The sequence below is a fragment of the Rattus rattus genome, chromosome X, assembly GCF_011064425.1.
Source record: "Rattus rattus isolate New Zealand chromosome X, Rrattus_CSIRO_v1, whole genome shotgun sequence".
Classification (NCBI taxonomy): Eukaryota; Metazoa; Chordata; class Mammalia; order Rodentia; family Muridae; genus Rattus; species Rattus rattus.
The window spans coordinates 115,934,983-115,951,204 of record NC_046172.1 but is presented as its reverse complement, the minus strand read 5'-3'; positions in this window follow the sequence as shown (position 1 = coordinate 115,951,204).

The following is a 16,222-nucleotide window of genomic DNA, read 5'->3' as shown; positions in this document are numbered from 1 at the left end:
TTTCCTTCCTTCCTTTCTTTACTTACTTAAAATGTTTAATTTTGCAAAAGTTCATACATGAATCCCATATTTACATACTTTCCATCCCTCCCTCTCATGTATATATCCATGGGTGGCTATATGCATGTCTGCAGCTGTCCTCAGAGGCAAGAAGAAAATGTTAGATCTCTTGGAGTTACAGGTGGTTGTAAGCTGCCTGGTGTGGGTGCTGGAACTGAACTGGGGCCTTTGCAACAGCAGTTGTGCTCTCAAACGCCAAGCATCTCTTCAGCCTTCACAAAATTATTTTAAAAGACATCTTTCACTTTATTCCAATAGAAATACTTTTAAAGGGGCTGGAGAGATGGCTCAGTGGTTAAGAGCACTGACTTCTCTTCCAGAGGTCCTGAGTTCAATCCTCAGCAATCACATGGTGGCTCACAACCATCTGCAATGGGCTCCAATGCCCTCTTCTGGTGTGTCTGACAGCTACAGTGTTCTCATATACATAAAATAAAAATAAATCTTAGAAGTACTTTTAAAGACACATTGACAACTATAGAATTCTATATAACTATGAATTAGAAAATTTAGTATTCATCAGCACACACCACACTTTCCACACATGACATGAAGCTATGTTCTTCTTCCTTTATAAATATGACTACTGAACTGTGGACTTAGTACAACGTTCAACTACTGTTGAGAGGAGAAAGGGTAAATAGGAAGGAAATTAAAATTGTGTTTGAGAACACTAAATTATGGGAGGGAAATAGAAGAAAAATATAGGAAAAAAATTGGTACATCTCTCAATAGTTTCTGTATTTTAGATTAATTAATGACATTCTTCCTGACACTGTGTCTCATTTGGGCTTTTTATATTCTAAGAAATAGGTAAAATTGGGCTGTGCATGGTGCCTCACACCCATAATTCCAGCTACTGGGAAGTAGAACCAGAAGGATCTGGATTTCAAGGTCATCAATAGCTAGACAGCAAATTTGATGCCAGCTTTGGCTACTGCATGAGACATTGTCTCAAAAAGAAAGGACTAGATACATTTTGGAAACTGATTCAAATATATGAGCAGTGTAAGAGCTGTAAGTTAAAGTCATTTGTATATTTACGAGTAAGGAACTGGGGAGTGTGGAGAATTTGGTAAAGTACCTGCCTAGTGTGCAAGAAGCTCTGAGTTCAGTTCCTATCACTGCGTAGACCAAATATGGTAGTGCATGCCTGGGTCCCAGCATAATGGAGGTAGAGGCAAGATCGGAAGTTTAAGGTCTTCTTTGACTATATAGAGAATTTAACGCAATCCTGGGCAACAAATATCATGAATTAATAATTAATTAAAAATAGGCTGTGTCTCAGTAGTGAAGTGCATCACTAGCATGCTTCTGGCTCTGGTTTAATTAAATAAATAAGCCAATGATGTGTTTAAATTAGAGGCAATTTACTGCATTGGAGTTGGTTTTCCTTTTGCTACAGTTACATACAAAATATTTTATTACATGGTGACATTTTCTTAGAATGTATAAATTAAAATTTTTCTTTGGGTTTGATAGTGTGACTGAGTTGTAGAATTCTGGTCCAGCATGCATGAGGCCCTGTGTTCAATCCTTGGCACTGCTTATAACTTTTTATCATTCAGTTTTGGCATAAAAAGCGTGGTCTCTTCCCCGTGACATGCCCTCCTCCTCCCCCTCCTCTACCTCTTCTCCTTCCTCCACCCCCTCCTCCTCCCTCTTTCTGTCTGTCTCTCTGTGTCCTCTCTGTTTCTGTCTCTCTGTCTGTCTGTCTGTCTGTCTGTCTCTCTCTCTCTCTCTCTCTCTCACACACACACACACACACACACACACACACACACACACACACACACCCTGGGTTTCAGCTATCTAGAAGACAGCTGCCTTATTTGTATATCTGTAAGGCAATTCCAAAGTGAATTCTCTGTATACCACTCTCCCTGGCATATCCTATACAAATTTGATAAGAATTCATTGGATCATTAGTGATCAAACTCAATAGCAGGTGAGTTGAAATCTAATCTCATTTAAGTATTTTGGAATATTAACATTCACCTGGGAAACGACCTCTTTCCTATTTGGAGTCCATTAACACAAATGAAAATCAGAGAACAATGGTATAAAAGTAAAAATGAAGATTCTGGTCAGGAAAACTGTTCAAAAGATTGAGGACTCAGAAAACTTTGGGAATATGAAATGAAGATTAGCCTCTCAAGTGTGTGTGATAAGGAGCAATTCAGTCCCGTAGGATAATCAAGAGCTGATGAGGCTTCAATTGGCCAGTCCAAGACATTTGAAGATGCCAGACAGCTGTAAAATACTATCTTTAAACCAATACTAGGATTATCAAAGCATATTTCAAAGTTTCTTTTATAAGGAATGCATTTTTGTTTTTCACGTTTTAATTTTAAATGAAAAGGGGAAAATGGGTCATTTGTTTCTAATAGCAGTCTAAGCTTCATCTGGCAAGGGATGGCGTGCACTGTGTAAGCCATGCTTTTATTATAAGAAGAGCTAGTGAATCTATCTCTTGGGCCCTTTTGTTGTTGTGTTGCTGAGAACTGAACTCATGGCCTTTTCACATGCTAGGCAAATACCATGGAACTACCTACCGCTCCAGGCCTTGGATGATTTTTAAATGGTAGCCCTGATCATTCATCATTCACATATACTCTACTTGAGGATCAGGTTTTTCCTCATGGGCAGCTAGTATTATAAGATGTAAATGGCAAGCATTAATACTTTCATCAAGGTAATGACTATAGCAATTCTGCTTTACATATATACAACTAGGATTAACCCAGGGCCTCAGCTCTCCTATGATCACAGTGCTAGTTTTTCACAGGCAAATGTTTCTGGTCGGTATTTTGAAATGTGTTTATACAGTTCATTGCGTGCTGTAAGAGAATTTATCTCTTTGGCTATAAATATATGTTTATAACTAATATGTTTAGAAAAATAAAGCTAAGTATAGTGACATGTGTTGATAGATAGATGATAGATAGATAGATAGATAGATAGATAGATAGATAGATAGATAGATAAAATGTCACATTATGGGGGTTGGGGATTTAGCCCAGTGGTAGAGCGCTTGCCTAGGAAGCGCAGGGCCCTGGGTTCGGTCCCCAGCTCTGAAAAAAAGAACCAAAAAAAAAAAAAATGTCACATTATGGAATTTGGTTAATAGTAAAAATGGTAGTTTCTTAAAGATAATTCACTTTATTCTAATTAACTCACAAATAGAAAGCATACAGCTAGTTTAAGGTAGCTACTTAAAACACTGGCCTGGTCCCAAATTCTACACATAGAGTTAAAATGGCCATTCTGAAGCAATGGAGTTGTGCTTTAGAATTCACATTTTCACTATCAAATATCTACAGGGTAGAGGGGGGATTTGAAGAGGGGACTATGATTAAGTTGAAACTTTAAATAAAAACCTAGATTTATATCCACTTTCACAACTCGTGTATCCAGAGTTCACATGTTCGATTCCTGGGTGTGCCCTTAACTTCCTTGCAGTAATACTTAATAAATCTCTGCTGAAGATCCAGTTATACACCTTTCAGGCATGAATACCTAGACAATATTTCACTTTCATTTTTTGTCTGTTTGATGCAAAGTCTCATGTAGCCCAGGCTGGCCTTCATGATCCTCCTGCCTCTACCTCCCAGTTGCTGTGATTACAGGTATGTCCCAACACTACCCCTTGATTTTTTTTGTTTTATCTGATTTTGTGTGATTGGAGACAGAGTCCAAGCTTTTGCACCTGCTAGGCAGTAACTCTACTAATGGGCCACATTCTCAGTGCCTTCTTCTGGTTTAAGAACTGAGATCTGGATTTACATATAGTAACAAATCAATGAAATTATTAAACATAAGACCATAGATTTTTAATGAAGTATAATTGTTCAATTAACCACCAAGGAATATAATATTAAAATTGCATGCTTAGATCTGGAAGTGCAGCTCAGTGGCAAAGCACTTGCCTAACATGCCTGAGGACCTGTGTTTGATCTCCAGTACTGTAAAAAAAAAGATTCTTAATATCCACACCTGTTTTAAATAATGCTATCAGTAATTGCTAGTTTCCACATAGGACGGAAATGTCATCTATCAAAGCAATTATGAAAACCAATGCACTTAGTTATCCGCAGATGCAAGGATTGCTTATTTTGCACAGGAATCCTTGGGTGTTTAATTTGTTGGGAAGGTGTAAATAGAGAAACAGCAAGATGAATAAAGCTAATTGAATAGAAAGAAAATCATAAGTAATTGGGGCTTCACTGACCTTGTGTTCAACTGATTAGCCCTGATCAACTTTACATTCTAATTAAGTGTGGGGGGAAAAAAGAAAACGTCAACAAACTGTAGCCTTTTACATTTTTATGAATTTTCTTTTGCTCATTTTCATGACTGTCACCAGACTTGATTGAATACACGTTTACTCTATTAGGATTTTTGAAACAAACAAACAAACAAACACAAAACAAAAAACCAAAAGAACTCCTCATATTTATAGGTGTTCATTAATGGTTTTGTGATTTTTAAACCTCACTTATTTTCTTTAAAAAAAAACCTTAACAATTTGTAAATAGGAAAAACATCATGTTAAAAAATTTAAATCGAAAGTAAATGCTTTAAGTAACTTGATGACAATATTAGCACTTTGAACAGTAGAAATGTACCATCATGAAATGAAGTTGAGAATTTGTTTAAATTGCCCTAGCATATGAAATAGAGAATTGCTTAAAACATTAATGAAAAATTATTTACCTTTAAATGTAATCGAATGATGAAAATCTAATGTAGGCCTGAGGAAATGATTGTGCTGTTGTTTTTGTTTGTTTATTGTTATTTGAGACACCTTCTCACTGTGTTGTGATGGCCTTGAACTCACAGTGATCTACCTGTCTCACCATCCCAAGTGCTAGGATTCTAGGTATTAGCCACCAGGCCTCTTCTGAGAAAATTCAAAAAACAGTGGCCCTGATACATATGAGTATGTTCATCTGTGACACAACTGAATTTTGAAACTTGAATCAAGAGTTTTGCACAAACTAGGCAAGCACTCTACCACTGAACTACATTCCCAGCCTTTTGATTGAGTATGAATGAGGTATGAGACATGATAGTCCCCTGAAATGAGACAGGATCTTATAAATTGGTGAAGGACAAGTGACCTAAAATATTTTCTTTGTTACTCAACTTCATTGCTTGCCACATCTTTCATGCACTACTTAAGAACATATGAGGGGATCTTCAAGGAATGAGGTCTGTTTGCCATGGTGTTTCTTCCTGAACAACACACATAAAGGTTCACCCATGCCATTGGCCATTTAGCCCCAAAGAATTTTGTACTATAAAGGATGATAAGTTCAAGTATAAAGACTAGTGCTAAAGGTAAATAATGGGAACTGACAAGCCAAGCTTGGTGGCATTTACCTGTAATCCTAGGATTTAGGAGCTGAAGGCAGCTTGACGAAGAGTTCAATACCATTCTAAGTTTAAAGCCAGTCTAGACTACATGAAATCTGGTTTCATAACACACAGCTAGGATACAAGGACAACCTGGCTAAGGCCATGCCATTGAGTGCTAGGGCGTATCCAAATAATCTGGCTAGCTAGGTGTGTGTACCCGTCCCTCACTTCTCCTATATTGCATTACTGAAACCATGTGTTTGGACAAAGTATGGCATTCCCTACAGAGGAGAGAGAGGAGGATATGGTCTTTAATCATGGATCCATGCAGCTGTGTTCCCCGCCATCTCTCTCTCTCAAATCTCTCTCTCTCTCTCTCTCTCTCTCTCTCTCTGGAAAGAGACTAAGAAAACACACAGAGAGAGAGAGAGATGATGGGCTATGAGACAACTTCTGAGTTAGATAAAGTACTTGTCTTGCCAGCAAATAACTATCTCAATCACTTTTATTTCCACTTCAGGCAGATACACTATAGCTGTTCCATTCCTTTGGGGGTTTGGTTTAATTTTTGGATCTTTTGAGGCTGATTTTGCTATGTAGCCTTGAACTCTTGAGTCTCTCACTTTAGCCTAAGTAATAGGAACATAGTCTTGTGACGCATAGCTAGCCAGTTCTGACTGGTTTAGTTAGTTGTACACAAGAATGCCACAACTCATTCTGATATGCTAAGAATCAAAGATAACATGGTGTTTCATTCTCTTTGTACATGGGAAATATTTATTTTCTCTTCCTTTGTTATCCTCTCATTTGTTTTTTCTTTAAATTCTTTTAAATTATTTTAGAGACAGGGTCTCATGTTGCCAAGGTTGGCCCCAAACTCACTATGTAGTTGAGGCTTGCCTTGAGTTCCTGTTCCTTCTACCTGCACCTTCTCAAGTGTTAGAATTACTTAACTTCCACTCTTTAAATGACTTTTTGTTGTTGTTGATTTTCACCTTACAGCAATTGTAATTTTTTCATGATTTGTCTTTTAGTTTTCTTATTTTTAAAAATTGTGCTAAAGCTGTATTTTGTCATCTTAACTGAAATCTTTGTCATCCCAAGAATTGTCATATTAGTTTTTCACAGTGACATGTCCCTAGAGATAGTTTGACAATGCACTAGAAGCTAGCTGGCTGTAAATCATGCAAATGAGGGGGACAAGAAGCTAATAAAGGGGATGGATATTATCAAGATGCACTCCACACATGTATGAACATGTTACAATAAAACCTACTATTTTGTGAAGTTAATACATGCTAGTAAAAATGTCTAAAATGGACTGGGAATGTAGCTCAGCCTAACTCAAATATTTCAAAGCATAATGTTTAAGCCTAATATATGTATTTCATCACATTCTTATCTTACTCATGACTTTATAAATGGATTCCAATCTGTACTTACTTGAGTAACTCGTTGAGATTAAACTAGGAAACTCACTTTATTAAGTTGAATTGCTGGATCAGAAAAAAAACAAGAGTTCTTTAAAAATGTATGATCGCTAGCCAGTCATGCTGGTGCATACCTGGGATCCCAACACTTGGGAGCTAGAAACAGGAAGATCAGAAGTCAAGCTCATCCTTGGCTATGTATGAAGTTTGAGGATAGTCTAAGTTACCAGAAACCCTGCCTCACAACAAGAACAAACTTTATGATAATTAAACCAAGCAAAGCAGAAATTTGAAGAATTTTCAACAAATACCTGATGATTTTCTGTGAATAATTTTTATACTAAAAATTGTATGATATACAAGGAAGCTTGAGATACTATCCCTATCTTCAGGTAAGAAGTATCAATTATTAAGGACATAAGGCATTCTTTTTTTTTTTTTTATTAACTTGAATATTTCTTATATACATTTGAGTGTTATTCCCTTTCCGGTTTCGGGCCAACATCCCCCTCCCCCTCCCCTTCCTTATGGGTGTTCCTTCCCCACCCTCCCCCATTTGCCGCCCCCCCCCAACAGTCTAGTTCACTGGGGGTTCAGTCTTAGCAGGACCCAGGGCTTCCCTTCCACTGGTGCTCTTACTAGGATATTCATTGCTACCTATGAGGTCAGAGTCCAGGGTCAGTCCATGTATAGTCTTTAGGTAGTGGCTTAGTCCCTGGAAGCTCTGGTTGCTTGGCATTGTTGTACATATGGGGGTCCCTGAGCCCCTTCAAGCTCTTCCAGTTCTTTCTCTGATTCCTTCAACGGGGTCCTATTCTCAGTTCAGTGGTTTGCTGTTGGCATTAGTCTTCTGTATTTGCTGTATTCTGGTTGTGTCTCTCAGGAGCGATCTACATCCGCTCCTGTCGGTCTGCACTTCTTTTGCTTCATCCATCTTGTCTAATTGGGTGGTTGTATGTATGGGCCATGGGGCAGGCTCTGAATGGGTGTTCCTTCAGTCTCTGTTTTACCTTTTGCCCTCTCTTCCCTGCCAAGGGTATTCTTGTTCCCTTTAAAGAAGGAGTGAAGCATTCACATTTTGATCATCCGTCTTGAGTTTCATTTGTTCTAGGCATCTAGGGGTAATTCAAGCATTTGGGCTAATAGCCACTTATCAATGAGTGCATACCATGTATGTCTTTCTGTGATTGGGTTAGCTCACCAGGATGATATTTTCCAGTTCCAACCATTTGGACATAAGGCATTCTTTAATAACATAAGCTCAAACACATGAATGAAAGCTCTTTATACTTTAAAGGCAGCATAGAAGGGAAATATGAGAGTCCAGCATGTGGTGCTCCCCTGTAATCCTAGCACTCAAGAGACTAATGCCGTAACGTTGCAAGTTCAAGGTCAGCCTGGGCTATAGAGTGAGACCCAGTCTTGAAAACAAACACAAATGACAAAGCAGAAGAGGAAAGATACAATGGTGATATAACTCATTTCTAGAAAGCTAGAACTGTTTGCATAGACTTCGCAAGGGCTCGTAGGAGGGTGGAAGTTATTAGATTATTGAACTCATAAACTCTTTAGAATCTAATTCTTTCTTTATGTAGTTTTCAGTCAGAGTTCCACAATCCTCCTGCCTCCAGCTACTCTTAAAATGGAAGGACTTTGGAAGTGTTTTTAACCAATGTCTCAACAAAGTAAATCTGTAAAAATTCCAGGCAGATACCTAGAACTCAGAGGTCTAAAGAGTGAAGCAGGACGATAGAGAGTTCCAGGTCAGCCTAAGAAACAGAAGACCTGCATTTAAGGAAAACAAAAACAAAACCAAGCCACAGCAGTAACACATGCTGTTATCCCAGCACTCTAGAGGTGGGCGAAGGATAAGGACTTTCCTCGTTACATAGTAAGTTTGAGGCTAGCCTGGGCTATGTGAGGCTGTCTTCAAAACAAAAGCAACAAAACAAACACATAAGAAAAGCCAAATTAAATAACAACAACAACAAAAATCCAATGGATTCCAGAAAGATCCTCTTTCAGCCACAGTTTGAAATCTTCTTATGAGCCAGCTGTCACGGCAGTTAGTTCTCTTGTTAAGCAGCTCTCACAATTAGAAATCTCCAATTTTAAAAACTAGGGACTGGTTTAGGTTTAAAGTTTTGGCTGGGTGGCTTGTTTCATTGGCTCCTTAGTGCCAAGGTAAATCAAGTAAGCTATTAAAAGCACACACGTTAGGATTCTAATCTGCATTAATCTTTGTCCCTGCTCCTTGAATTATTTGTACTCCCACAACAGGATATATTTAATCTCATCGCCTAAATGAAAAATTTTAATTCACCTAGAAGCAACTATATGTAAATGCATGATGAAAATGCATCTATGGTATTGGATATCTATGGGGGAAACTAATTATGATTCCCACTCAAGTGTTTTAAATTACTTTAGAATCTTAGAAGTTGTGCTTGAAAATTCTATTATACAGATAAATTTTGTTGTCACATAGTTGAAATTGTGCATTTAGAAAAGACCAGGAAGTCATATGAATGCCCCGCCCCAAAAGATAGCTTATTTCTTGATAGTCTATGATTTAAAAGAAATCCAGGCATTGGTAGTAAAGACCTGTAAGCCCAGCCCAGTGGAGGCTGAGGCAGGAGAATGCTCAAGATCAAAGGTCAGCTTGCCCTACACAATGAGTCCTGGTCCTCATAGAAAGATTCTGTCTTAGACAAAGTAAACAACCGATTTCCAAAAGCCTGAAATATGTAAGTACAGAGATTCATCATCCATCATATAGGAATCTCGGAAGTGTGCTCAGCCCCTTTAATAGTAGGAGACTTAATGACCCTGGTTCCTCAGAAACAAAGCATTAAGTGAGTGATGTTACTAGTTGGATCCTTAATGAATTGACCAATAGCTACTTGTATACACGTTGGAAATCCCTGTGGATTTACTGATGTAAAGGAAACTGGTGACAGAGATCCTATAATCCTTTTGCTGGGAGCGTCCAGCCTGTAACTTTTTGAGATGGGGTCTCAATATCTAGCCCTGGCAAACATAAAACTTGCTTTATAGACAAGGTTGACCTTAAACTCAGGCGCCTGTTTCTTCTGCTTCCTGGGAGCTTGGATTAAAAGCATGCATCTCCATACTCAGCCCAGACTCCTTTTTTTTAATTTTTGGTTTCTTAGTGATTTGCCTGCATGTCTGTATATGCCCCAAATGCATGCTTGGTGCCTCAGGAAGCCAGAAGGCATAGAGTTTCCTGGAACTGGAGTTACAAGTGGTTTCTGGGCCATCATGTAGGTACTAGGATGTGAACCCAGGTCTTCTGCAACAGCAGCAAGTGCTCTTAACCTCTGAGCCAACTTTTGCCTCCAGATTATTCTTAAGAAATACAGGAGTCCTGACTTTAGTAGCTCAAGTTCTGCTTGGGGTTCTGAGTGACTTTGAATAGGGTCACCTCAGGTCCCTGGACTTCAGGTGTTTGATCTGTAAAATAGAGTTGGACTGGACATTTATAAGGTCCCTTCTGCCTCTTAAATTTTTATTGAGTCTGTGAAAAATATCTTCCTCCATCTTTGCTAGGATGACAATAAAAGTTGTGATGGGATGAAATTTCAGGACACTTAAAAATATTTAGGAAATTAGACAGCTTTGTTGCAAATATTTTTATTCTTCTTGGCAACAAGAAACTAATTTTGTTCAGCCTCATCAATAGTCTCCTCTATTCCCTAAATTATGCATGATTTATGATGAAATACAGAAAGCTAATTTCCCCCTGGTTTCTTGTTTTGTGTGAATAAATGGTCCTCTCAGGCTTTCCTTATTAATAACAAGTTCCAATGGACAGAGCACTCGCCATAAAATTTTCTTTGTACTGTAACTACAGCTTGAGACAAAACAAAATAAGAGTTATGTTTGGTACATTTGTTCCAGAGAATCAAGAAAGACATGCCCAAAGTGCCATCAAGTATAAAAATGCTGTCCTGGGAAGCACTAAAGAGGAAGCTAGCAGCAAACGAGCCTTTTCTTCTTCCTCAATAATGACTCTATGGCTAGAAGATAAGCCCTCAAAGGTTAATTTAGTTTATTTCTTGGCATGGGCCTTTGCTTGGTAAGTCTCCATTAAACATGAATAAAAAAGGACACACTTGAAAGTCGCAAACAGCTGGCTTGTGACCGTGCTGAGGGAGGAAATACTTAAAAATGTCATTATCCAACAGAGGAACCTAATTATACTTTCCATTTCTAGTCCTGCTCTTCTGAAAGGAAGGGTTTGGTGTGCTTCCTTAACTAGACTTGTAGGAAGCTCCTCCTGGCTTTACGTCAAGCCCTGTCCTTGGGTTCTCTTCCCGGAAGAGTGACAGCTTGGAAAAGGCAAAGTACAGGGGCTAGCAAGTCAAAGGCGGTTCAGCTAAAACTCCCTTTGGTTAGCTTTGGACTCCACTTCCATGCCCTATTAATTAGCAGAGTTTGTGTTGGTTCGTTTTGTTTTGTTTTTAATGTTAAGAAAATGCAAAGCTGTTGGTAATATGGGGAAGGTGCTGCTCAAATTCAGTATGCTGGATTCCTAATGATCTTGCTGGTGGAAGTTTGATATTGCTCAAAACTCTTCAAGCAGTGAACTATTTTTTTTAACAGTTTCTTCACCACCTCTTCTTCCTTCTCCCTAAGCCCTCCTTCCTCATTTCCTCCTTCTCCATAGCTCCTCCTTCATTCACTGCCTATGCTTCTTCTGCTGGCGCTGACAATAAACCTCTGGGATGCTCACACACTAGGAAAGCATTCTACACAAGATACAATAGTCCCACTCTTCACTCTCCAGTACAGCAAATATAGATTTCTTAGGGAAAAATAAGACTGAGGCTGAGGCTGTAGTTTAGTTGGCAGAGTCCTTGCCTAGCATACAGGAGTCTTGGGTTTGATCTTTGGCACTACATAAACAGAGTGTGGTTGGTGGTCCAATGCCCTACCCTAGCACTTGGGAGGTGACATAAGAGAAACAGAAATTCAAGGTCATTCTTGGCTATGTATTGGGTTTGAGACCAGCCTGGAATACATGAGAAGCTGTATAAAAAAAGAAAATCATTATAATATTCTTTGTAAATGTGAAAATTTGAAGATTATTGCCTTTAATGTAAGATGTTGGGTCTCTGGTATACATTGTCTTGGGCTGTTAATCAAAAAGTTGGTGGTTGGAGGCCACCCAGGAATGGCAGCATTCCTTTCCTTCAATCTTTCCATGGGTTCATTTTTTAAATTGTGACCTGGAGATCTTTTAGCCGGCTATGGTGGCCCATGTAGCAGTTGGATGGTGTGAAGGCAAGAAGATTAGGAATTCAAAGTTATCCTTCTTACACAGCAAGTTCGAGGCCAGGCTGGAGTTTCATGAGCCCCAGAACACAAAACAAAATACAAACCAACTAAAAAAATCTATATTCAAATAATGATGGTTGGTCATGCAAGCTAATTAAGTGTTGATATAGATGACAACATTGATGAGTCTTGAAACAGTATGTTAAGGAAGATAAAACAGACATAAAGGACCAATATTATATAATTTTAATCATATTAAATAATTCCAAAAACATATTAATAATAGCAGAAGGTAGATTACATTAGAGGTTACCAGTGGCTGGGAAGGGGATATGGGACATCATTCTCAATAAACATAGTTTCTGCTTGGGGATAATAAAAACGTTTCAGAAGTAGATAGTACTGGTGATCATGCAATGTTGTAAATGCAATTAGTGTCAGACCTTAAATGGTTAATTAGTTTTAGGTGAAAACACAAAATGAAAACTCCCAATACCTAACACCAGCATTTACTGTCAGTCTAACATTTCTCTAGGTATTTTATAAAACACGAATAAGTCAATATCCTGGCAAATTAAGAGGCCACCTACAGGGAGTCTGGGGTCAAGACAGTTCATTCAAGTCAGTTAAACTCACCTCTCCCTGTTTTCTTAACAGAAAGAAAAATGAGTTTAGTACACCACAGACAGGGCAGCTTGGCAGTAACAAAAGTACTGCCTACAGCCTACACTCCTCTTTGTCATCATGAAAACCCGAGAAAGGGGATGTGGTGTGGAGCATGTTCCAAGTGTCTAACCTATGTCCTTGTTTCTGAGCACCCATTTTGTGGCATCAGTACTACATAGCACACACTTTGGGAAACACTGGGCTAAATAAAGTGCATTTAGTGAGAAATCTCCACACATCCTAAGAACGATGCTGCACATCACATACCACTTGTTATAGAAAGAAACTTTGACATGATAGGATGTTTGTGACTGCAATGTTGCCAAAACACTGTGTCTAATGGAATCTTTTGTTTTAAAAAAAGTATATGGATATACTGTATTTTTCCATATTGTGTATAGATAAATATATATGAATGTTTTATGGATGAGGGTGATGACTTTTCTCAAGCTTCCACAAATAGGCTTTCAGACCTCTAGCAATCTGTATCAAATCTATTTTTCTGTGGCTTTTTCTACTCCCACTACCATTTCTTTGTGTGTGTGTGTGTGCATGTGAATTCAGGTGCCATAGAGGCCAGAAGGAGGTGTCAGATTCCCTGGGGCTGAAGCTGCAGGTGGTGGTGAGTTGCCCGACATGACCGCCCGGAATCAAACTCCTGTCCTCTCGCTCCAGCCCCCTGTCATTTTTCTTTGAGACGTCTTCTCTAATAGCTACTTTATTGATATTCTTAAAGTGTGGCACTCAGAAATTACCATACTACTCCATGCATTTTGCAAGAAACTACTACCCTTTGTTCTTACAATTCATGTTATATATAAAATTATATATAAGACAATTTGGTACCAATAGTTTTAATCAAATCTTGCAAAGCATATGTCTGGCTCCACATTTATTTCTGCATTGCCTTTGAATTTCATATCGAGCCCCTTAATGATCTAGTACAATCTAATTCAGCATTTTCTATGTAACTATTCTGAATGCTACCCTATGATTATTTGAAAGACATTTGTATATTCACCTTATTTTTCCTCCTTGAGACAGAATTTTGTTATGTAGCCCAGGCTAGCCTCAAACTCCTTACCTCAGTCGCCCTAATCCTCTCTTGGATTAAAGGCATATTACACCACACTCATTATCTACCATTTTTATTTCTAAAGTTGGTCAACATGTTCCAGCTCCTAACATATTCCCAGTCCAATTCCCTGCATTTACTAAAGTGTTATGAGAATTTTTGTTTTTTTTCAATTGGATATTTTATGTATTTATATTTCAAATGTTATCTCCTTTCTCCTTCCCCTTCTCCCTCCCCCCTCCTCTGCTTTTATGAAGATGCCCCCCCCCAAAAAAAACAAATTTTAAGACAGAGTCTCACTGTGCAGCCTTGGCTAATTTGGAAAACACAAGATCTGCCTACCTCTGCTTCCAGAGTGCTGGAATTAAAACTTGTGAACTAGCACACTGGGCCCTATGTTATTAGAACTCTTTACCAAACACTGAAAGAAAAGGGAGCTTCCATACTGATGGGGAAGGCAAGGGACTCCCTGCAGCTTGGCCATAGAATTTGGAGTACCTCTTGCCACACACCACTTTGTACTTATTGGTCCTGTCATTGCTATTGGTTTTGTTTGACTTTGGTTCCCACGGAGTTGTTAGATAAAGGCAGGGTACCTAAGGGCAGGCTGTCTTCTCCTTGTGGCTGTATGGGAACGGCAGTGATGGGCAGGGGCAGGGACACAGTGCTCTGTATTATTATTTCTCGTCCTTGACTTATCTGACACGCTTACATGTTGCTCTTCTTTTTAGCTTAAAGAAAACTTTGTGGTTTTTTTTTAATTTCTGTTATCATTCTTCCCACACAGTAGCTCCCTGTCCCCTAAAAACCTGTTAAAACTATATGACCTAGCTTTAAACAGCGCACAACTCGGTTACTTCCACTAACCCTGTGCACTGAGCTTTTCCAGAGTAGCTGCTTCCTTACGGAAATATGTTTGAATCTTCAACTCCTTAAGTTTTCCAAGCATGCATAGTGGCACATGTTTGTAAATAGAGATCCTGGGAGATGAGGTCACAAGCATCAGGAGTTCAGTTATCCCTGGCTGCACAGTTTGAGGCCAGCCTGGACTCCATGAGAACCTGCCTCAAATAATACAGCGAAACAATTGCGCCAATTTGAAGCTTGCAATCAAAAATGCAGGCCGTTTCCATGGCTACGTAACATGTTCTCTTGGGTTTATCCTCCTGCTTGTCCAGCACTGGCTCTAGGCAACCACTTATCTCTTTTTCATCATGTAGGATCTAATGTATGCAATCATAGTGTATCATTTTTGTATCTGGTTATTTTTATTCAGAATAATAGCCCTGGAATCCATCTGTGTTGCTTCCTGTATCAGTTGCTCATTATTGTTATTACTGAATCTATGTAGGGTACAATTGGTCTCCATCCAATTTAGAGCTATTACTAGGAGAGCTGCTGTGAACACTGGTATTCAATCCTTTATATGGTTTGAGCTTTTTAAAAAATATTTTTTGCTGTGTGTACCTGTGTATGAGGAAGCAGGGTATTTCTGCAGCAAGGCATGTGCGGAGAGGTCAGAGGAAAACTTGCAGGAGTCATTTTTCTCTATCCACCCTTGTGGTCCCAGGAATTGAACTCAGATCATGAGACTTGGCAGCTTTTACTTACTGAGCCAGATCGCCAGCCCATGGAAGTATCTTTTGCTTTTTCTTGAGTAAATATGTAGCAGAATGATTATATGATGAATGTATGTCTAACCTTATAAGGAATTGCCAGTCTATTGTTTTCAATATGATTTTACTGTGCTTTGTTCCCAGCGACAGTGAATGGTCTTTAATATAGTTCATATTGTTATTAAATAACAGATTATATTTTTTTGGTTTTCGTTCACTTGTTTTGATGTTGTTGTTTTCTTTTATTTTGTTTGGGTATTTTAGAGAGAGTCTTCGTGTGTATTCCTGGCTTGCCTGTAATTCCAGGCTGGCCTCAAACTCCCAGGAACTCTTGCCTTCATCTCCTCAGTGTTAGAATTAGAAGCATTTGCTGGCTAAACAGCATTTTTATTCTGAGGTCTAAATTTTAAAAGTTGTTGTGTCCAATATTACTTGGAACAAGAAAATTATCAATGATGACAGAAAAATAGGTTCCAATATATTTACCAGAATTGTTAATCTAATTATATTTTTGGTCAAATTATTTAACTCGCATGCACTAGGTTTTAGTATTGGGATAAACATAGTTATCCATCACTGCTCCAAAGGACTGGCTAAAGAGCTTTTGGAGTTCATTTGGTTTGGTTTGGGGTTTTGGTTTTATGAGACATAGTATCTCAGGCAGGACTCAAATTGTTCGTTCTGCCTCAGCCTTCCAGATTTAGAATGATTAG